Genomic DNA, 24,971 nt, shown 5'->3' on the forward strand with positions numbered 1-24,971 from the left:
TACAAAAAAAGTTCAAGAAAAGTTGTAGTATCTCAACAAATAGTTGAATTAAGTAAATAAGTAATTAACCTAAGCTGCTATATTAGAAAAACATTTTTGGGGGAGATAAAAAGGTTTTAATTTCACGAGAAAAGTTACATTTAAACGAGTGACATTTTTAAAAATATATACAAGAATACAAAACTGGAACAGTGTTTATAATTTTACAAAAGACGGTCCTTACTTTAAAAAAATGTAATTGTATTACATGTAAAAAGTTTTAAATTTTTTGTCTAATAAAATTGTTATAATATTACAATTTTGGATGAAAGAATATGTTATATTACAGCAAAAAAGCTTCTATGTTTTTTAAGAATACATTAATACAGGAATTCCTTTTAAATTTAAAACAAATCTGACACATCTAAAGTAAGTGTAATATTACAGTAAAAATGTAGTTATTTTTGAAAATATATATTAGTAAAAAATAAAAAGTAAAACAAAAATATGACAGGAGTAGAAGTGTTGCAGCTGTACAATATTGGTTAATAAAGGGCCAAATATGATATAGTAAATGTACACATGATTAGATAATGTTGTATGAGATGGACGTTTACAAGAAATAAATCGACAATTCAAAGCAAAAAAATTTTGATTTTAGATATATCAATACTATATCTTTTTTTCAAAAAAATATGACATGACTACATAAAGTTTTATATTACAACAACAAAAATTTAGAAAAATATAATACAGGATTTTTTTTCTGTATTAAAAATATGACATAATTAAAAAGTGTTATATTATAGCAAAAGTTTATTTTCTGAAAAAAAAAAGAATATTTTTAACTCAATAAATCTGACATGACTAAAGACAGTTTTATTACAGCAAAAAAGTTCTTATTTGAAAACGAAACAAAACATAGCAACATACGAAAAACGTTATTTCATTTATTTTTTTTTAAAAAACACACCAACACTAAAAAGTGAATTTTACAGGAGAAAAGTAGCTATTTTTGATTTTTAAAAATTATGTCAATATAAGACATTTAATGCTTCAAATACAAGAAATCTAAAAAGTGCTAAATTACATCAAAATGTTGCCTTTAAAAATGCTTTAAAACAAAAAAGGTTTTAATTATATTTATTCTATTTAAATGGCAAGATTAAAAAAAGGTTATATTACAGCAAAAAAGTTTTAATTTTGAAAAAATATATATTTTGATCTATCTATCTTTTGATAAAAATATATTAGTACAATAAATATATTAGTACAAGAAAAAAAAGTGAGAAAAAATATGACAAGACTAAAGGTGTTGCAACTGTACAATATTTGTTAGATCAATCTTAAACAACAATACAAGGCCAAATATTATAAAGTATTTGACAATGTTTTATGAGACGGACATTTACTAAATCCATCAATCAAAGCAAAAAATAAAAATGTTTTTTTTATTTTTCCTTGACAAAAAATATGACATGACTATAGAAAATGTTACATTAGAGCAAAAAACTTTAATTTTTTGAAAAATATATGGCAGGAATATTCTTTTAGATATAAAAAACGTATATTAACTAAATCTGCATGTTTTATATCTTTACTGTTTGTAGTTAACTCCTCTTCTTTTTGTGGCTCCTTTGTGTGTTTATGACACTAATTGTGTTGTTGTTAAGGCTGGGCGATATGGCCTTTTTTTAATATCGCAGTATTTTTAGGCCACCCCACGATACACAATATATAAATTAATTATTGAACACCTGATGCAAATAATCACAGCAGTATGATGATTCTATGCATCTACATTAAAACATTCTTGTTTATACTGCATTAATGTATGCTCATTTAAACTTTCATCCAGAGAATGAAATCATAACTAAAAAAAAAATCACTATTTATTTCATACAGTGTTGATTTGGAAATGTTTGCCTCGGCATTTAGATGGTGTGGGCGTGTGGCGACAAATGGAGATGTTGAAATGCGGAGTAAGCACTGCTCATTCTCTAGCGGGTGACTTTTCAAATAATGCTACATATTAGCGGTAATGCTACTTTTTATAGCAACACTTTTGCCCCACACTTGACAAATTACGGTCGTCTGTTCGACATATTCCCACTTGATGCCAAACCACCGCCATGTCTGCTGTTTTTCTTGGGAATACATTTCTTCCTTCATTTGTTACCAGATTTGCACCTTCTCTCTCTCGTATTACCACTCGCACGGCTCTGCTAGCATCACAGCTAACTCTACCCATGCTGCTACCTCTCTAATCCGCGAGGGCGTATACATATGTGACGTATGACGTGACAGTATGTGATGTGATGTATGTAAGAAGGTGCGCTTGCTGTCTGTGAAAAGGAAAGATAAGAAAAAGAGAGGAGAGCCTGTAGTGTAATGCCAGCAGCTAAAAGCCACTGTGTGAGAACGTATACTTGAAAATCACCATATAGACATTTTCTATATCGCAGACACAAATCCGCGATTTCGCCCAGCCCCAGTTGTCATGACAACTTTCCGCCTGAGTGGGTGATAAGGACTGACTGTGTTCAGAGAAAATGTATCATATCCTGGAAATGTATCATAGTATGAGTTACAATATGACCGTGTACCTTGAAGGGGACTTCCCGGAAAGCGTGCCACTTCTAAAACTGCAACAACAACTATCTAGTTTTGCTTCATAGTCACACATCAACTCTGTGAACTACAACGGAAAACTTTAGGGACATTTTGCAGGTTAAAGATGCTAAAACCCACTTTTTTAGTAGCCGACTAAGTGCAATTTCTATCACCTTTGATTCTTAAAAAGTCAATTGAAAAAGTCCTATCAATTTTAACAAACTTGTCATGAAGAACTTTGAAATCTTTCAATCGGCTCAGCACTTTTGCATCTTGCCTTTTTTTGGTGCCAAAATGAAGCACCTTCAAACTATCAAAGCTACACTTGTTAATGAGTAATCATCATTAATATGTGCAACATACTGTACAATACAGTAATGAGTATGGGCAACATGCTGTACAGTACAGTAATGAATATTTACAACATCATGAACAATACAGTAATTAATATGTGCACCATCATGTACAATACAGTAATGACTATGTGCAACATACTGTACAGTAATGAATATATGTAACATAAAATAATGAATGTTTGCAATACAGTAAGTACAGTAATGGATATGTGTAACATACATTAATAAATAGGTGCAACATACTGTACAGTACAGTAATTAATGTGTAACATACAGTGCAATAATGAATATATGCAACATCTTGTAGAGTAATGAATATGTGCAACACACAGTACAGTAATTAATGTGTAACATACAGTGCAATGATGAATATATGCAACATCTTGTAGAGTAATGAATATGTGCAACATACAGTACAGTAATGAATGTGTAACATACGTTAATGAAAGTGTGCAACATACTATACAGTCCAATAATGAATATATGTAACATACTGTAGAGCAGGGGTCACCAACCTTTTTGAAACCAAGAGCTACTTCTTGGGTACTGATTAATGCAAAGGGCTACCAGTTTGATACACAATTAAATAAATTGCCAGAAATAGCCAATTTGCTCAATTTACCTTTAATAAATAAATCTATATATATATATAAAAAAATGGGTATTTCTGTCTGTCATTCCGTCGTACATTTTTTTTCCTTTTAAGGAATGTTTTTTGTAGAGAATAAATGGTTAAAAAAAACACTTAATTGAACGGTTTAAAAGAGGAGAAAACGGGGAAAAAAATGAAAATTATATTTTTAAACATAGTTTATCTTTAATTTCGACTCTTTAAAATTCAAAATTCAACGGAAAAAAAGTAGAGAAAAACAAGCTAATTCAAATTTTTGGAAAAAATTTAAAAAATAATTTATGGAACATCATTAGTAATTTTTCCTGATTAAGATTAATTTTAAAATTTTGATATGTTTTAAATAGGTTAAAATCCAATCTGTACTTTGTTAGAATATATAACAAATTGGACCAAGCTATATTTCTAACAAAGACAAATCAATATTTCTTCTAGATTTTCCAGAACAAAAATTTTAAAAGAAATTCAAAAGACTTTGAAATAAGATTTAAATTGGATTTTACAGATTTTCTAGATTTGCCAGAATATTTTTTTTTAATTTTAATCATAATAAGTTTGAAGAAATATTTCACAAATATTCTTTGTCGAAAAAACAGAAGCTAAAATGAAGAATTTAACTAAAATGTATTCATTATTCTTTACAATAACATATTTTTATTTACTTGAACATTGAATTAAATTCTCAGGAAAAAAGAGGAAGGAATTTAAAAGGTAAAAAGGTATATGTGTTTAAAAATCCTAAAATCATTTTTAAGGTTGTATTTTTTTCTCTAAAATTGTCTTTCTGAAAGTTATAAGAAGCAAAGTAAAAAAATAAATGAATTTAGTTAAACAAGTGAAGACCAAGTATTTAAAATATTTTCTTGGATTTTCAAACTCTATTTGAGTTGTGTCTCTCTTAGAATTAAAAATATCGAGCAAAGCGAGACCAGCTTGCTAGTAAATAAATAAAATGTAAAAAAAATAGAGGCAGCTCACTGGTAAGTGCTGCTATTTGAGCTATTTTTAGAACAGGCCAGCGGGCTACTCATCTGGTCCTTACGGGCTACCTGGTGCCCGCGGGCACCGTGTTGGTGACCCCTGCTGTAGAGTAATGAATATGTGTAACATACTGCACAGTACAGTCATGAATATGTGCAACGTAATGTACAGTACAGTAATGAATATGTGCAACACACTGTACAGTAAAGAATACATGTAACATACATTAATGAATGTGGGCAACTGACTGTACAGTGTTGAATATGTGCAACATACTGTACAATAATGAATATATGTAACATCCTGTAGAGTAATGAATATGTGCAAAATACAGTACAGGAATGAATATGTGCAACATACTGTACAGTACACTCATGAATATGTGTAACATACTGTACAGTAATGAATATGTGTAACATACAGCACAGTACAGTAATGAATATGCACATTATACTTAACTTTACAGTAATTTTTATGTCTAACATAACATACAGTAATAAAAAGTTGTAACATCCTGTAAAGTACAGTAATGAATATGTGTAACATACAGCACAGTACAGTAATGAATATGCACATTATACTTAACATTACAGTAATTAATATGTCTAACATAATGTACAGTAATAAAAAGTTGTAACATCCTGTACAGTACAGTAATGAATATGTGTAGCATAGTGTACAGCAGGGGCGCTCACACTTTTTCTGCAGGCGAGCTACTTTTCAATTGACCAAGTCGAGGAGATCTACCTCATTCCTATTTATAATTTATATTTATTTATTTATGAAAGAGACATTTTTGTTAACAAGTTAATGGTTTTTAATGATAATACAAGCATGTTTAACACACATAGATTCCTTTCTTTCATGAAGACAAGAATATAAGTTGGTGTATTTGATTCTGATGACTTGCATTGATTGGAATTACACAGTGGTGCTGATAACGTCCGCATTTTCAAATGGAGGAAAAAATAAGTCCTCCTTTCTGTCCAATACCACATGAAAGTGGTTGGATTTGGCATCTCATTTGTCCAACTTGCATACTCTTTTTTAAACACTTTGTTATGAGAGTAGCATATGTGTGTGGCCCTTTAATGTCTGGCAGCAGGTGAGTGACGTCAGTGAGTGTGCGGGTGGGCAAGCAAGAGGGAAAGCGGTCGCTGAGGGCGGGGGAGAAATACATTGGCATCAAACTCCGTAGCTTGCTAGCTTGTGCACGCTAGCTTTCTGAGACTCTTATTTTGTTAGCACAGGCAGGATGAAACAGGTCTTTTATGGTGAAGACAGGAACTGTGCTGTCGGTCTTTAGAGTTTTGACAGTAGGTACAGAGTCTCTAGAAATAAAATGTGTTTCTCTGCGTCCGCCCTGTTAGTGATTTTTTACTTAAATATGAGCTCGCAGCAGCCAGCGTCATCTCACAAGATCCTCGGGTGCCGAGAATGTCAAACAACTGACGAAAGTGAAGTCTTGGTATGATTGATGATTGCTCATTTTTATGTATATTTTTTAATGCCTGGCTTGAGATCGACTGACACACCCTCCGAGATCGACCAGTCGATCGCGATTGACGTAATGCCCACCCCTGGTGTACAGTAATGAATATGTGCAATATACTGTACAGTAATGAAAAGTTGTAACACCCTGTACAGTAAAGTAATGAACATGTGCAACATACTGTACATTTTGGTTGTACTTTATACCGGTATTGGTATAGTACAGTGATACTAATGAATCCTATTCGGTACTATGCCACCTACAAAGAGCACCGGTCCCCTAACCCCTGACCCCCAGTTGTAATCACGTTGTGACATTGCTGGTTTTACGATCAAAAGAACATGTTCGGCAGCACACACACACAGAGTACTTACAAGCAGACACAATGTGTGGACAGAAAAGGGAGAACGGACGCATTTTGGCTTAAAAAGTAAAGATAAAGGTGAAGTTACAAACCTCGTTTTCATTTGGGAAATTGTGTTAGATTTAAATATAAACGGAATACAACGATTATCATCAAAAGGTTCAGTGAATCTGGAGAAATTAATCCACGTAAGCGGCATGGCCGGAAACCAACATTGAATGACCGTGACCTTCGATCCCTCAGACGGCACTGTATCAAAAACCGACATCAATCTCTAAAGGATATCATCACATAGGCTCAGGAAAACCACTGTGACTAAATACAGTTTGTCGCTACATCTGTAAGTGCCAGTTAAAGCTCTACTATGCAAAGCGAAAGCCATTTATGAACAACATCCAGAAACGCCGCCGGCTTCGCTGGGCCCGAGATCATCTAAGATGGACCGATGCAAAGTGGAAAAGTATTCAGTGGTCTAAAGAGTCCACATTTCAAATAGTTTTTGGAAATATTCAACATAGTGTCATCCGGACCAAAGGGGAAGCGAACCATCCAGACTGTTATCGACACAAAGTTCAAAAGCAAGCATCTGTGATGGTATGGGGGTGCATTAGTGCAAACTCCACATCTGTGAAGGCACCATTAATGCTGACAGATACATACAGGTTTTGGAACAACATATGCTGCCATCTAAGCGCAGTCTTTTTCATGGACGTCCCTGCTTATTTCAGCAAGACAATGCCAAGCCACATTCAGCAAGTGTTACAACAGCGTGGCTTCGTAAAAAAAACAGTGCGGGTACTTTCCTGGCCCGCCTGCAGTCCAGACCTGTCTCCCATCGAAAATGTGTGGCGCATTATGAAGCGTAAAATACAACAGCGGAGAACCCGGACTGTTGAACGATTGAAGCTCTACATAAAACAAGAATGGGAAAGAATTCCAATTTCAAAGCTTCAACAATTAGTTTCCTCAGTTCCCAAACGTTTATTGAGTGGTGTTAAAAGAAAAGGTGATGTAACACAGTGGTGAAATTCTAGATTAATTATTAATTGCCCAAAAAAAATAAAAATTTATGAGTTTGAACATCAAATATCTTGTCTTTGTGGTGCATTCAATTTATTATGGGTTGAAAAGGATTTGCAAATCATCGTATTCTGTTTATATTTACATCTAACACAATTTCCCAACCCATAAGGAAATGGGGTTTATATAACACTGAAACACCCTCAGCAAGAAGTGCTTTAAGACATGACTTGCTAGCTATGTGTTTTACCTACTAAATCACTAATCCTGACCTCAATGGCAACAAATAAAGTTTCTTACATGTAGCTTTATCACTGGAGATAAGGTATAGCTGAACATGCTTCACTACACACCATAGCTCACCGGCCTCACTGCTGATGACGCCGATCATGAATGTAAACAAATGCCATGGTTGGATCGACACCTGACATCTACTGCAATGATACCAAGTACAGGATCGTATCTAGTTGATACTATTATGATTACATCAATGTTTTTGGTATCAAAAATCTTTTTTCATTTAAAAAAAAATGTATATTGTGTTTATAAACTCGGGAAATATGTCCCTGGACACATCAGGACTTTGTGTAGAAGTGTAGATAGAACATGTTAAAAAGACAAAGTAAGCAGATATTAACAGTAAATGAACAAGTAGATTAATAATCAAATTTTACAGTCTGTCCCTCATAATGTAGAAAAAAATAATAGAATATAAATGACACAATATGTTACTGCATAAATCAGCAGACTAATTAGGAGTCTGTTTGTTTACTTAATACTAAACGACAAGTTGTCTTGTATGTTCTATATTTTATTTAAGGACTAAATTGCAATAATAAACATATGTTTAATGTACCATAAGATTTTTTGTTAAAATAAAGCAGAAATGCCATTTTTGTGTTCCCCTTCATTTAGAGAAGTATTGAAAAACATGTTGGTACCGGCACCAAAATATTGGTATCGGGACAACACTATAATACAGACATGAATACAGTATGTGTAACATAATGCACATAATGAATGTGTCACATACTGTACATAATAAATACAGTATGTGTAACATAATGTACAGTTATGAATATGTGCAACATAGTGTACAATAAGGTAATGAATATGTGCAACATACTGTACAGTAATGAATATGTGTAACATACTGTACAGTACAGTAATGAATATGTGCAACATAATGTACAGTAATGAATATGTGTAACTTACAATAAGCAACAACAGCATAATAATAAGCTAAATATTTGGGGACAAACATGAAATAAGAGGAACTTTACCTGACAGAAGTGTTCCGATGTACTTAAGTCCGTCCTGTGGTACTAAGACACTGCTGTGGTACAAAGACCCTGCTGTGATACTAAGACCCTGCTGTGGTCTAATGACATGTGGACACTTTCATCCTTTGGTCCAATCATATCTTTGTTGTTCTACTTCCTGTCCAACTACTCTGACGTCATAAAGACTCTTCAAAGATACAAAGTACCTTATGTTTTTTTTTTGTTTTTTACATACTTTCACTTATTTTTCAAGCAAAGTTTCTTTGATGTCAAGGAGCGGTGGAGTCCTCAATGACAAACTGATGAGCAGCTGAATATGTCACGTGATTCATTCACAGAGAAGGTTCACTCAGAAATATGAATGTGATCTGTGACATCATCATGGTTAGCGTTACCGGGCCCAAAAGCACTAAGCAACGCTGCTCACTCTGCGACATATTTAGGTGTGATGCATTAGAGCAGGGGTCACCAACCTTTTAAAAACCAGGAGCTACTTCTTTGGTATTGATTAATGCGAAAGGGTACCAGTTTGATACACACCTAAATAAATTGCCATAAATAGCCAATTTGCTCAATTTACCTTTAATAAATACATCTATATATATATATATATTTTAAAAAAAAAAGGGTATTTCTGTCTGTCATTCCGTCGTACATTTTTTTCCCTTTTACGGAAGGTTTTTCTGTAGAGAATAAATAATGAAAAAACACTTAATTGAACGGTTTAAAAGAGAAAACAGGAAAAAAAAAATTGAATTAAATTAGGAAACATAGTTTATCTTCAATTTCGACTCTTTAAAATTCAAAATTCAACCGAAAAAATAAGAGAAAAACTAGCTAATTCGAATTTTTCTGAAAAAATTAAAAAAAAGAATTTATGCAACATCATTAGTAATTTTTCCTGATTAAGTTTAATTTTAGAATTTTGATGACATGTTTAAATAAGTTAAAATGTCCCACTCTCCCTTGTGGAGGGGTTCCGGTCCGATCCGGTGGCCATGTACTGCTCGCCTGTGTATCGGCTGGGGACATCTCTGCGCTGCTGATCCGCCTCCGCTTGGGATGTTTTCCTGCTGGCTCCGCTGTGAACGGGACTCTCGCTGCTGTGTTGGATCCGCTTTGGACTGGACTCTTGCGACTGTGTTGGATCCATTATGGATTGAACTTTCACAGTATTATGTTAGACCCGCTCGACATCCATTGCTTTCCTCCTCTCCAAGGTTCTCATAGTCATCATTGTCACCGACGTCCCACTGGGTGTGAGTTTTCCTTGCCCTTATGTGGGCCTACCGAGGATGTCGTAGTGGTCTGTGCAGCCCTTTGAGACACTAGTGATTTAGGGCTATATAAGTAAACATTGATTGATTGATTGAAAATCCAATCTGCATTTTGTTAGAATATCTAACAAATTTGACCAAGCTATGTTTCTAAAAAAGACAAATCATTATTTCTTCTAGATTTTCCAGAATTTTTTTTTTAAAGAATTTCAAAAGACTTTGAAATAAGATTTAAATTTGATTCTAAAGATTTTCTAGATTTGTCAGAATAATGTTTTTGAATTTTAATCATAAGTTTGAAGAAATATTTCAAAAATATTATTCGTCGAAAAACAAAACAAAAGCTAAAATAAGGAATTAACTTAAAATGTATTTATTATTCTTTACAATAAAAACATTAATTTACTTGAACATTGATTTAAATTGTCAGGAAAAAAGAGGAAGGAATTTAAAAGGTAGAAAGGTATATGTGTTTAAAAATCCTAAAATCATTTTTAAGGTTGGATTTTTTTCCCTAAAATTGTCTTTCTGAAAGTTATAAAAAGCACAGTAAAAAAATACATGAATTTATTTAAACAAGTGAAGACCAAGTCTTTCAAATATTTTCTAGGATTTTCAAATTTTATTTGAGAATTGTCTCACTTAGAATTAAAAATGTCAAGCAAAGTGAGACCAGCTTGCTAGTAAATAAATACAATTTAAAAGAATAGAGGCAGCTCACTGGTAAGTGCTGCTATTTGAGCTATTTTTAGAACAGGCCAGCGGGCTACTCATCTGGTCCTTACGGACTACCTGGTGCCCGCGGGCACCGCGTTTGTGACCCCTGCATTAGATTGACCTTTTTACAAGTATAATCAATGCTGCTGTACAAGCTGCACAATGACTACTCTAATGTATCAGAGTTACAGAGCACAGACCATGATGATAGTTGGTCCTGTTCCCCAAGGGAGGGAATCAGGCTCCACCTCAGAATTCGGTGAAACACACTTCCCCCGGCAGCACTCGTGCAGCCCCAGACCACAATAGTAGCTGGTCATGATCCCCCTCATTGACATACACTTCCACAGTGATGAGAGCACTCGTGCAGCCCCAGACCACGATAGCAGCTGGTCATGAGCCCTCTCAGTGAAACACACTTCCCCAGTGACCGCTAAACCGTCTCTGGTTTAGCGGTGCCAGCAACTTGAGGGTTGCAGGTTCGAGCCCCGTTTCCGCCATCCTAGTCACTGCCGTTGTGTCCTTGGGCAAGACACTTTACCCACCTGCTCCCAGTGCCACCCACACTGTTTTAAATGTAACTTACATATTGGGTTTCAGTAGGTAAAGCGCTAGTGAAAAAGCGCTATATAAATATAATTCACTTCACTTCACAGCAGCACTCGTGCAGCCCCATACCACAATAGCAGCTGGTTATGATCCCCCTCCCCTTAAATGAAATACACCTCCCTGGTGAGGGCAGCACTCATGCATACCTAGACCACAATAGGAGTTGGTAACAATCCCCTCTTAAGTGAAACCCTCTTCCCCGTTGACGCCATCACTCGTGCAGCCCCAGCCCATGATAACAGTTGGCCACAACCTCCCTTAAATGAAACACACTTCCCCGGTGATGGCAGAACTCATGCAGCCCCAGACCACAATAGGAATTGGTCACAATCCCCTCTCAAAAAGTGAAACCCACTTCCCCAGTAACGGCAGCACTCGTTGGCCACAACTTCTCTTAAATGAAAGACATCTCCCTGGTGACGGCAGCCCTCGTGCAGCCCCAGACCACAATAGGAGTTGGTCACAATCCCCTCTAAAGTGAAACCAACTTACCCAGTGACGGCAGCACTCGTGCAGCCTCAGACCATGATAACAGTAGGTCACAATCCCCCTTAAGTAAATTACACTTCCCTAGTGAGTGCAGCACTCGTGCAGCCCCAGACCATAACAGTTGGTCCCAACTTCCCTCCCTTAAATGAAACACACCTCCCTTGTGAGGGCAGCACTCTTGCAGACCTAGACCACAATAGGAATTGGTCACAATTCCCTCTTAAGTGAAACACACTTCCCCCGTGACGGCAGCACTCGTGCAGCCCCAGACCATGATAACAGTTGGCCACAACCTCCCATAAATTTAACACACTTCCCTGATGACAGCAGCACTCGTGGACCGTGATAGCAGCTGGTCATGATCCCCGTCAGTGAAACTCACTTCCCTGGTGACGGCAGCACTCGTGCAGCCCCAGACCATAATAACAGTTGGTCACAACCTCCCCCCCATTAAATGAAACACACCTCCGTGGTGACGGCAGCACTCGTACATACCTAGACCACAATAGGAATTGGTCACAATTCCCTCAAGTGAAACATCCCTAGTGACGGCAGCATGCGTGCAGCCCCAGACCATGATAACAGTTGGCCACAACCCCGCTTAAGTGAAACACACTTCCCTGGTGACGGCAGCACTCGTGCAGCCCCAGACCACAACAGTAGTTGGTCACAAACCCCTCTTAAGTGAAACACACTCCCCAGTGACGGCAGCACTCGTTGGCCACAACCTCCCTTAAATGAAACACACTTCCCTGGTGACGGCAGCACTTGTGCAGCCCCAGACCATGAAAACAGTTGGTCACCGCCTCCACCCCCTTAAATGAAACACACCTCCCTGGTGAAGGCAGCACTCGTACAGACCTAGACCACAATAGGAATTGGTCACAATTCCATCTTAAGTGAAACACTCTTCACCAGTGACGGCAGCACTCGTTGGCCACAACCTCCCTTAAATGAAACACACTTCCCTGGTGACGGCAGCACTTGTGCAGCCCCAGACCATGAAAACAGTTGGTCACCGCCTCCACCCCCTTAAATAAAACACACCTCCCTGGTGAAGGCAGCACTCGTACAGACCTAGACCACAATAGGAATTGGTCACTATTCCATCTTAAGTGAAACACTCTTCACCAGTGACGGCAGCACTCGTTGGCCACAACCTCCCTTAAATGAAACACACTTCCCTGGTGACGGCAGCACTTGTGCAGCCCCAGACCATGAAAACAGTTGGTCACCGCCTCCACCCCCTTAAATGAAACACACCTCCCTGGTGAAGGCAGCACTCGTACAGACCTAGACCTCAATAGGAATTGGTCACAATTCCATCTTAAGTGAAACACTCTTCACCAGTGACGGCAGCACTCGTTGGCCACAACCTCCCTTGAATGAAACACACTTCCCTGGTGACGGCAGCACTCGTGCAGCCCCAGACCAGGAAAACAGTTGGTCACAACCTCTACCTCCTTAAATGAAACACAGTTCCCTGGTGATGGCAGCACTCGTTTGCCACAACCTCCCTTGAATGAAACACACTTCCCTGGTAACGGCAGCAGTCGTGCAGCCCCAGACCAGGAAAACAGTTGGTCACAACCTCCACCCCCTTAAATGAAACACACTTCCCTGGTGACGGCAGCACTCGTTGGCCACAACCTCCCTTGAATGAAACACACTTCCCTGGTGACGGCAGCACTCGTGCAGCCCCAGACCATGAAAACAGTTGGTCACAACCTCCACCCCCTTAAATGAAACACACGTCCCTGGTGACGGCAGCACTCGTTGGCCACAACCTCCCTTGAATGAAACACACTTCCCTGGTGACGGCGGCACTCGTGCAGCCCTAGACCATGAAAACAATTGGTCACAAACTCCACCCCCTTAAATAAAACACAACTCCCTGGTGAAGGCAGCACTCGTACAGCCCCAGACCACAATAGGAGTTGGTCACAATCCCCTCTTAAGTGAAACCCACTTCCCCGGTGACAGCAGCACTCGTGCAGCCCCAGACCATGATAACAGTTGGTCACAACCTCCTTTAGGTGAAACACAGTTCCCCGATGACGGCAGCACTCGTGCAGCCCCAGACCATGATAACAGTTGGCCACAACCCCGCTTAAGTGAAACACACTTCCCTGGTGACGGCAGCACTCGTGCAGCCCCAGACCACAATAGTAGTTGGTCACAATCACCTCCCTTAAATGAAACACTTTTCCCTGGTGACGGCAGCACTTGTGCAGCCCCAAACCATGAAAACAGTTGGTCACCACCTCCACCTCCTTAAATGAAACACACCTCCCTGGTGAAGGCAGCACTCGTGCAGACCTAGACCACAATAGTAGTTGGTCACAATCCCCTCTTAAGTGAAACACACTCCCCAGTGACGGCAGCACTCGTTGGCCACAACCTCCTTCAAATGAAACACACTTCCCTGGTGACGGCAGCACTTGTGCAGCCCCAGACCACAATAGGAGTTGGTCACAATCCCCTCTTAAGTGAAACCCACTTCCCCGGTGACAGCAGCACTCGTGCAGCCCCGGACCATGATAACAGTTGGTCACAACCCCGCTTAAGTAAAATACAGTTCCCCAGTGACGGCAGCACTCGTTGGCCACAACCTCCCTTCAATGAAACACACCTCCCTGGTGAATGCAGCACTCGTGCGGACCTAGACCACAATAGGAATTGGTCACAATTCCCTCTTAAAGGGGAACATTATCACCAAACCTATGCAAGTGTCAATATATACCTTGATGTTGCAGAAAAAGACCATGTATTTTTTTAACCGATTTCCAAACTCTAAATGGGTGAATTTTGGCGAATTAAACGCCTTTCTTTTTATCGGTCTTTTAGCGATGACGTCAGAACATGGCATCACCGAGGTAATACACCCGCCATACTCATTTTCACATTACAAACACCGGGTCTCAGCTCTGTTATTTTACGTTTTTTCGACTATTTTTTGGAACCGTGGAGACATCATGCCTCGTCGGTGTGTTGTCGGAGGGTGTAACAACACTAACAGGGAGGGATTCAAGTTGCACCACTGGCAATAAATCTGCCGCCAGACCCCCATTGAATGTACCAAAGTGTCTTCACATTTGACCGGCGATGCTAAAACAGACATGGCACAGAGATGTATGGATAACCTGCAGATGCATTTGCAACGATCAAGTCAACGAAATCACAAAGGTGAGTGTTGTTGACTTATGTGCTAATCAGACATATTTGGTCACGGCATGACTGCCAGCTAATCGATGCTAACATGCTATGCTAATCGATGCTAACATGCTATTTACGCTAGCTGTATGTACATTTAAAACTAGATACCCACATATAATGCGAAACAAACACTTACCAATCGACGGATTTAAGTTGCTCCAGTGTCACAAGATGCGAAAGTCCTGATCGTTTGGTCTGCACATTTTACCGGTGATGCTAATAAGGCAGCCATGCTATGGGCCACTTCATTAGGTACACCCACGCTATGGCCAAATAGCGTCAATAGCTATTCGCTCAATAGTTTCAATTTCTTCTTCAATTTCGTTTTCGCTATCTGCCTCCATACTCCGACCATCTGTTTCAATACATGCGTAATCTGTTGAGTTGCTTAAACCGCTGAAATCAGAGTGTGAATCCGAGCTAATGTCGCTATATCTTGCTGTGGTAACCGCCATGTTGTTTGTATTGGCAGCCCTGTATGACGTCACAGGGAAATGGATATTGGTTTCGAAGATAGCGAAAATAAGGCACTTTAAAGCTTTATTTAGGGATATTCCGGGAAAGGTAACATTTTGAAAAATTTCCCTCTTAAGTGAAACCCACATCCCCGGTGACAGCAGCACACGTGCAGCCCCAGACCATGATGACAGTTGGTCACAATCTCCTTTAGGTGAAACACAGTTTCCCCAGGGCGGCAGCACTCGTGCATCCCCAAACCGCTATAACGGCTGGTCCTTTTCCCCAAGGGAGGGCACCAAGCTCCATGTGACAGTGTCGCAGTACCTGCTGGAATTCTTGTTTTAACTCATTGAACCACAGCTACCCCAATGCGGGCGGAACTCACACACAACACCAGCGTCATGCTTGACCCAACTACAACTACTGCTACCTCCTTGTGTTGCCAGAGGTTTAGTGGACAGTGCTGTACACAGACTACTCTAAAGTGCACCTGCTCGCAGTCTATAGAAGGCAGCTGTATAGTCACGTGACAGGCTGCTAGCATAGTCGTGACACCACGAACCCCTCATGGCGGGAACCGCCCTCACGTGACTCTGCGGCGACAAAAGACATTAAACGAGAAGCGTCCCACCCGCGTGGCCGGTAAATACGGCGCATATGCAGCTTCCGGTTTGTCTGCCGCACGTCAGGACTGGGCTAGAGCCGATGAAAGACAGGAACTTACCTTGGGTCGGAGTCCCGCGCCGTCACGTCTGCGTTCCTGCGCCGAGACGTCGGCAGCGTGCCGCACGGTGCTGCGTGCACGCGCGCACGCTCCGCTCGTGCACGTGAATGGGGTGTGTTTAGTGACACCAAACATGGCGTGCACATCAATATTTCATTTGTACTATTAGATTATTCATTTCATTCTCCTTTTACAGAATATTCATATCATTGAGTTAACTTCTTTTTTCATCCGCTATTTTAAATCCAGGTCCCTAAAAAATAAGTATATTTTCCCTCCTTATAGAGAACTATCACCTAAAATATGACTTGATCGCCTAAAATGTGCACGTTTTTTTTCCTCAAATATTTCTCATTTATCTCACTTTTTTCCTCCGACAAATATTATTTTCTTCTCATGACATTTGGAAACGTATAATTTGATACTTGCATAAAATGATGTAATTCTTGTTAAAAAAAAAAAAGTTGCATGTTTTTCTTGTAAAAAAAAATAAATAAATAAACTTAATAGTTTTATTTGCCCCAATGTTATTCTTATAAAAATATTTCAATCACGCAAAATATTTTTTAGAAGAAATGTGACTTTACACATGTACAATATTTAAAATATATAATATTTAAGATATTTACCCATAAAAGTATGATTTTATCTCTGTGAATAGATTTTTTTCCCAAAATGATTCCCCTGTTAATATTTTTTTATTCCAGCAAAAATTACTTAATTCTCCTGAAAAAATGTATTTTTTTTTGTGTCATTTATCTCACTTTTTTCCTCCGACAAATATTATTTTCTTCTCATGACATTTGGAAACGTATAATTTGATACTTGCATAAAATTATGTAATTCTTGTTAAAAAAAAATAAGTTGCACGTTTTTCTTGTAAAAAAATAAATAAATAAACTTAATAGTTTATTTGCCCCAATGTTATTCTTATAAAAATATTTCAATCACGCAAAATATTTTTTATAAGAAATGTGACTTTACACATGTATAATATTTAAAATATATAATATTTAAGATATTTACCCATAAAAGTATGATTTTATCTCTGTGAATAGATTTTTTTCCCAAAATGATTCCCCTGTTAATATTTTTTTATTCCAACAAAAATTACTTAATTCTCCTGAAAAAATGTTTTTTTTGTGTCATTCATCTCACTTTTTTCCTCCGACAAATATTATTTTCTTCTCATGACATTTGGAAACGTATAATTTGATACTTGCGTAAAATGATGTAATTCTTATTGAAAAAAAAGTTGCACGTTTTTCTTGTTAAAAAAAATATGTATATACTTAATAGTTTTATTTGCCCCAGTGTTACTGCGATGAGATGGCGACTTGTCCAGGGTGTACCCCGCCTTCCGCCCGATTGTAGCTGAGATAGGCGCCAGCGCCCCCCGCGACCCCAAAAGGGAATAAGCGGTAGAAAATGGATGGATGGATGGGCCCCAGTGTTATTCTTATAAAAATATTTCAATCACGCAAAATATTTTTTATAAAAAATGTGACTTTACAAATGTATAATATTTAAAATATATAATATTTAAGATATTTACCCATAAAAGTATGATTTTATCTCTGTGAATAGATTTTTTTTTTCAAAATGATTCCCCTGTTAATATTTTTTTATTCCAAATAAAATTACTTAATTCTCCTGAAAAAATGTTTTTTTTGTGTCAAATTTGAATGCATTTTTTTGTAAAAAAAAAAAAAAAAGAAAAAAAAAAAATATATATATATATATATATATATATATATATATATATATGCTTTCTCCCCCATTTTAATTTTTTTCAACCATTATTTTTCTTGTTAAATTTTTTGATCGTGCAAAAATTGTTCTTATTAAAAAATGCAACTTTATATTATTTTTTCTTAAAATGTTAAAATATGATAAGTATGATGTTATCACTGTCATTAGATGTTTTTTTTCCAAAATGTTTTCTCTATAAATCTTTTTATTCTTCCAAAAATGTTTTTAGTTCATTTTCCTGAAAAATAAACATTTATTTTTTTAGTAAAATTTTAATATTTTTTTTCTTGTAAAAAAATCTTTATTCTTAATAGTTTTATTTGCCCCAATCTTATTCTTATAAAAATATTTTAATAATCCAAAATACTTTTTTATTTAAAAAATTGTGACTTCATCAACATAAAATATTTAAAATATTTACCCATAAAATTATGACTTTATTTCTGTGAATAGATTTTTTTAAATGATTCCCCTGGTAATATTTTTCATTCTAACAAAAATTACTTAAATCTCCTAAAAAATGTTTTTGTTTCGAATTTGAATGTATTTTTTTGTAAAAAAAAACAACAACAAAATAAAATAAAAATAAATTAAGATTTATGCTTAAAGTTTTCTCCTTCATTTTAGTTTTAATTGTAAAATATTTTAATCCCTCAAAAATAGTTCTTATTAAAAAATGCACTCTATATGTTGCGATCCGCTGCCCGGATCGTTCCATTCTGTAGTTTTGATTCTTTCCTGTATCACATTTTGTAGTTTGACTCCTTAGTTCCTGTTTTAGTCTGTATTCCATAGCAATGTATTATTTTCACCTGCTGTGGTTTCAAGGCGCACACCTGTTTTACTAATCACCATCCTATATAAGCCAGCCTTTTCTGTTCACTCATTCTTGGACTCTAATTTGCTCTCATGCAACAGTTGCTGGCTTCACGGTGGCAGAGGGGTTAGTGCGTCTGCCTCACAATACGAAGGTCCTGCAGTCCTGGGTTCAAATCCAGGCTCAGGATCTTTCTGTGTGGAGTTTGCATGTTCTCCCCGTGAATGCGTGGGTTCCCTCCGGGTACTCCGGCTTCCTCCCACTTCCAAAGACATGCACCTGGGGATAGGTTGATTGGCAACACTAAAATGGTCCCTAGTGTGTGAATGTGAGTGTGAATGTTGTCTGTCTATCTGTGTTGGCCCTGCGATGAGGAGTCGACTTGTCCAGGGTGTACCCCGCCTTCCGCCCGATTGTAGCTGAGATAGGCGCCAGCGCCCCCCGCGACCCCAAAAGGGAATAAGCGGTAGAAAATGGATGGATGGATGCAACAGTTGCTGTCTTGTGTTTCATACTATTACTCGCTAGCCTTCTTCGGCTGCAGCACCCGCACCTGCTTCCATGTCGACGACGCTTCCGCCTCCTGCTTCCACGGCAATGGTGACGCCGCCGCCTTCTTCGGCTGCAGTACCCTCACCTGCTTCCACGGCGACGATGACGCTTCCGCCTCCTGCTTCCACGGCAACAACGACGACGCCGCCTTCTTCGGCTGCAGTACCCGCACGGTTTCCGCGGTGACGACGACTCCGCTTCCAGCTTCCACGGCGACGACGGCTCTGCCTCCAGCTTCCACTGCAACGACGGCTCCGCCTCCAGCTTCCACGGCGACGAAGACTCCGCCTCCTGCTTCTACGGCGATGACGACCTCACCTCCTGCTTCCTCCATGACGACGTCTCAGCGTCCTCGAGCTGGCCTGCTGCGCAAGCAGCGATCTGGGGCCTGCAGGCCGCCCTCTCTAAGAACTCTAAGGCTGCTCTACTTTTGGCGCCCACCTTCTCGGCGGCCACCAATGTGGCCTTTTCGGGGTCGCCCGCCAAGACTTTCGCGGCAGGGGTGTTCCATCCGCCGCCGCCACCTGACTTGTCCTCGGTGGATTCGGGGCCACACGACCTGGCGACCCTCCACCATGGCGTCCCTTCGCTTGTGGACTTTCTTATTGTAGGGGGGCTGGGGGGGGTCAAGTATTTTTGTTTTTGGAACATCTGGGATCTGTCCTTTTGGGGGGGATCCTGTTGCGAGCCGCTGCTCGGATCGTTCCATTTTGTAGTTTTGATTCTTTCCTTTATCACATTTTGTAGTTTGATTCTGTCGTTCCTGTTTTAGTCTGTTTTTTCCATAGCAAAGTATTTTCACCTGCCGTGGTTTCAAGACGCAGATCTGTTTTACTAATCACCATCCTATATAAGCCAGCCTTTTCTGTTCACTCATTCTCGGACTCTAATTTGCTCTCATGCAACAGTTGCTCTCTTGTGTTTCATACTATTACTCGCTAGCTCTCGCGCTGCGGTTTATTTCATTCTTAGCTTTCATGATAATCATTTTGTTTTCCCTTTCTGTGCCTTCGTGCCAAGTGTTTGTGTTTCCGTTCGCTTTCCTAACTTTCCATTGTAGCGCTTTTGTTTGCTTTTCTGTTAGCACAAGTGTTTTTGTTCTTAGCCTGTTTTGAGTTAAACAAATACTTATTTCATATCTCAAGCTGTGTTCTTGCCTGACGCATCTATGGAGGAACAAATCCGGCATCGCTATGCCGCACAAGCTTCACACTATAATATTTTTTCTTAAAATGTAGAAATATTTTCCCATTAAAATATGACGTTATCCCTGTAGATTTTTTTATTCCGAAATGTTTTCCCCTATAAAGATGTTTATTCTTCCAAAAATGGTTTTAGTTCATTTTCCTGAAAATGTTCATTTTTTTTGTCAAATTTCCATTTTTTTCTTGTAAAAAAGCTTTATAGTTAATAGTTTTATTTGCCCCAATTTTATTTTTATAAATATGTTTCAATCACGCAAAATACTTTTTAAATAAAAAAACTGACATTACAAGTATAAAATAATTAAAATATTTACCCATAATATTTAATTATTCCCCTGTTAAAATGTTTTATTCTAACAAAATTACTTAATTCTCCTGAAAAATGTTTTTTTGTTAAATTTGAATGTATTTACTTGTAAAAAAAAAAAAAAAAAGCTATTTGCTTTTAGTTTCTCCCCATTTACATTTTTTTTCACCCATTGTTTTTCTTGTAAAGTATTTTAATCTCACAAAAATAGTTTTTATTAAAAAATGCAACTTTATAATCTTTTTTCTTAAAATGTAAAAATATTTCCCCAAAAAGTATGACGTAATCCCTGTGATGGCTTTTTTTTCCCAAAATGTTTTTCCCTATAAAGATTTGTATTCTTACAAAAATTTTCATTTTCCTAAATTTTTATTTTTAATTTCAGGTCACATTTCGATTTTTATTCCCTGTGAAAAAATCTTTATACTTGATAGTTTTATCCTCCCCAATTTTATTCTTATAAAAATATTTCAATCATGCAAATACTTTTTTTTAAATTGTGAATTTCTATATATAAAATATAAAAAATATTTACCCATAGAAGTATGACTTTATTTCTGTAAATGTTTTTTTTTTTCAAAATGATTCCCCTGTTAGTATTTTTATTCTAACAATAATGACTTCATTCATTCTCCTGAAAAAAAACATGTTTTTGTGTTGAATTTTTTTTTCTTTAAAAAAAACGCTATATGCTTACAACCCCCCACCGCCCATGTTAATCTTGTAAAATATAAACATTCTGTAAAAAACTGTTTGTATTACATTAATTTTTTTAATCATAATTTGAACTAATTTCCTATATATAAAAAAAGTATGACTTTAACCCTGAAAATGGACAACATTGTTTTCTCAATATATTTTTATTCTTGCATAAATATGTAACTTTATCGTCTCCAGATGTTTTTTTTTTATTATTGTAAAAATTCGTAATTTACGGTATTGGCTTTATCCTCTTTATTTTTGCTAAGAAAAAATAGGATTTTATCCCAATTTGTTTTCCTCTTTAAAACATTACTTTACCCTCTTAGTTATACAATCTCATAAAACAACATTTTCCGTCCTTCCAAAAAAAAAGCCTCATAAAGAGGCAGAAAGCATTTTCTCAATTTAATTAGTTAAAAATACAATTTTATTTATTGCAAAAAACATCATGCTTCTTCTTAAATATGAATACATTTTCACATCCCCCCCTAAAAGAAATTGGTTTTATCTTTGTGATAGAAAGTTTTAACCCATGTATATGTTAAAAGTAGCTCACATAAAATTAATATTTGAACATATTATCTTTCCTCACATATCGATGAGTTGGCGACTTGTCCAGGGTGTACATGCCTTCCGCCCGATTGTAGCTGAGATAGATTTGTTCTTGTAAAAATTACTTAAATTTCCTTAAAACTCTATCCACATTGGATCAAACATTTTCCTCCACTAATTTTGACCGTGTGAAATATAATTTAGGACTTTTTTTTATTCTTGCAAAAATATGTCTTAATTTTCCTAAAATATCCCCTAACCCTGAAACTATATATTCCAATGGATTTTTAATTGAGAGAAAAACGCCTTTATACTTGACATTTTTTGCAAAAACATATAATTCTTTCAAAAACATTAGTTTTCCTAAAATGATGCTACTTTATCATCTTAAGTTGTAATTTTATAGCTGAAATGTTACTTAAAAAAATACAAATGTTTTTCCTATAAATATATTTATTCCTGCATACATATATAACTTCTTTCCCGTGACTTTGCAGACTCCCCTGTCAAGTTCCATAAAAATATAAATGTATTATTGTAACAATGGGTCATTAAATGTCTTAGACTTTACCTTCCAACACACACACACACACACACACACACGCACGCACACGCACACGCACACACACACACACACACACACACACACACACACACACACACACACACACACACACGCGCGCACACACGCACATGCACACGCACACGCACACGCACACACACACACACACGCACACACGTTGTCATTTGGAATGGGGACCAAGTTTTTGATCATCACTTGTGGCGACCACCCTTTCTACAGGTTGTGGAGGCATAAAAAAATGAGGTAAAATGACCACTGCCCAGTTAGCTCATACACATCTTTAAATCTCTCGATTGATGAAGTAATGTGCTGATCATTCTTGCTGGGGGAAAATAGTTAATATGGTTCATTGGGACCAAATTTAAATACTTTTGCATGATTCACACAAATTTGTACATGAACATTTTTTTTTTTTAAAGTTCAAATTAAATATGACATGATCCTCAGAATACAGCACTACAGCTGTCCTGCAATAGGAAGTTTCACCACTTAAATTTTAAAGCATAGCCTGCATCTTCCGTGACATTACTGAAAACCGCTATTTAGCAGTAATGAAGTTGTCTCTAACTCCAACTACCATATATAGAAGGATGGAAAATTCCGAATGTGAATCATACTTTAAGGTAATAATGTTTTATAATCATGCTGTATGAAAATTTCATCCTAAGGAACATTAAACCAGATTTAGTTTTTGGAAAAAAATATCAGTTTTGACTAAGGATGGATAGGATAGGATAGGACAGGTCTTTATTGTCATTGCACAAGTACAACGAAACTTTGTTCTCAGCACAAACCTGTTCAAGATTAGACAAACAGTGTACAGGGTTACAGAACAAGAACGCTGATGGGTCGCCATAAGGCGCCCCGTAAAAGATGGGAAAAAGGTAAACGCTGGGTAAGGATGAGTAAAAAAATACAATCTAGACTGGGCTCCTAAGGGGCCCCAGTCTGGAGTGGGAAAAAACCTCCATAGCAAAGCACATATACATATTACAACATACATCTCCAGATATCTAGCAACAGAGGGAAGGTAGTTCAAGGTCATGGTGGTAGGCCGCAGCCCTCAGGCGCTGACCATCCATTCATCTCCCCTATGGGATTTGCGTCGAGGGCGTTGGGTTGGGGAGGGGGGGTGTATGTGTGGCGTATATTTTTTTGTGGACATGTGTGTGTGTGTAAGCCCGTAGTGTGTCTCTGTTCCGCTGCCTTGATGTATTATGCAGTCGCTAGTCCAAAGTCAACAACAACAGGTGTGTGTCCATGAGAGACAAGAAGGGAGTTTGTTGTGTCCTCACCACACCGTCCTTCGGGAGAGTCTCGAAGCCAAGGAAACAATCCAAGTCAGAATGATTTGTATACGGGTGAAAATGAAATTTGCTTTTCACTCTAAATTGTCTATGACTGGTCCTCAAACCTGCGGGGTAGACAGTCCGATGTAATCTACAGTTCTTCCCACATCCTCCAATCATTTGTGGCAGCTTTGGGGTACTTTGAAGACTGCCAGCAACTTCCAAATTGTCGACAAACTAGAGCAACGCTTACTCCAATCAGCAGATGTCCTGTTGTCGTTATTCCGAATAGGTGGATATCTTCACGTCCTCGACAGAAAAGGGTTGCCAGGCACGCGGCACTCCTTCTTCTCCCATGAGTCCGTCGTGTGTCCAGCAACAACTTCTTCGTCACGACAACAGGTTCCCCCAAACCCAAGATCTTGTCAATTTTGTTCAGGCCAGTTAAATAGTTCCAATGTTTAGATTTGGAGAGCAGTGCAAAAAGAGGCAACAAGAAAGTTAAGACAAGACAAAAAAAAGAAGCAAGCAGGAGAGATAAGGGAGAGGAAAGGGGAGCGTCCACCCTCGATGAGTGCCAGAGAGAATACAATACAGAATCACAGTACTATTAATGGCAGGATAACAAATGTTCATAAATATGTTAATTTATCATTTAAAAAGGTTTCCTTTTAGGGGATCTGTTTTTTTGTCCCTATACTGTCAGAGGTCGCCTAAAGGTGACTGTGTAAGCAGAGCGATGTTCCCATTAAGTAAGCATTGCCAGAACACACACACACACACACACACACACACACACACACACACACACACACACACACACACACACACACACACACACACACACACACACACACACGCACACACACACTTTGGATTGACTTGGTGCACCATTTGGCCAAGAGAGGGTGACATTGCACGACATGACAGATTCCTGCGCAACCCCTGTTGTTTGATAAAATCCATGAATCTAAGAACAAAACAAAGTGAAAGAAAGGTTAT

General features: G+C 37.8%; 1 protein-coding gene across 3 annotated transcripts in view; it reads right to left on the minus strand.

Annotated features, from left to right (window-relative positions):
• slco4a1 (solute carrier organic anion transporter family, member 4A1) overlaps positions 1 to 16,337 on the minus strand; it is a 49,935-nt gene extending 33,598 nt beyond the window's left edge. The window contains exon 1 of one of the 3 annotated variants that reach the window (XM_061889001.1): positions 16,211 to 16,337. The gene's annotated coding sequence lies outside the window, so the exon portion shown is untranslated. Of the gene's footprint in view, positions 1 to 8,719; positions 8,858 to 15,163; positions 15,301 to 16,210 lie in introns of those variants that run through there. The other 2 variants (XM_061889000.1, XM_061889002.1) reach the window with 2 other exon arrangements.
• Positions 16,338 to 24,971: the final 8,634 nt, after the last annotated feature.

The sequence above is a fragment of the Nerophis ophidion genome, linkage group LG27, assembly GCF_033978795.1.
Source record: "Nerophis ophidion isolate RoL-2023_Sa linkage group LG27, RoL_Noph_v1.0, whole genome shotgun sequence".
NCBI classification, from domain to species: domain Eukaryota; kingdom Metazoa; phylum Chordata; class Actinopteri; order Syngnathiformes; family Syngnathidae; genus Nerophis; species Nerophis ophidion.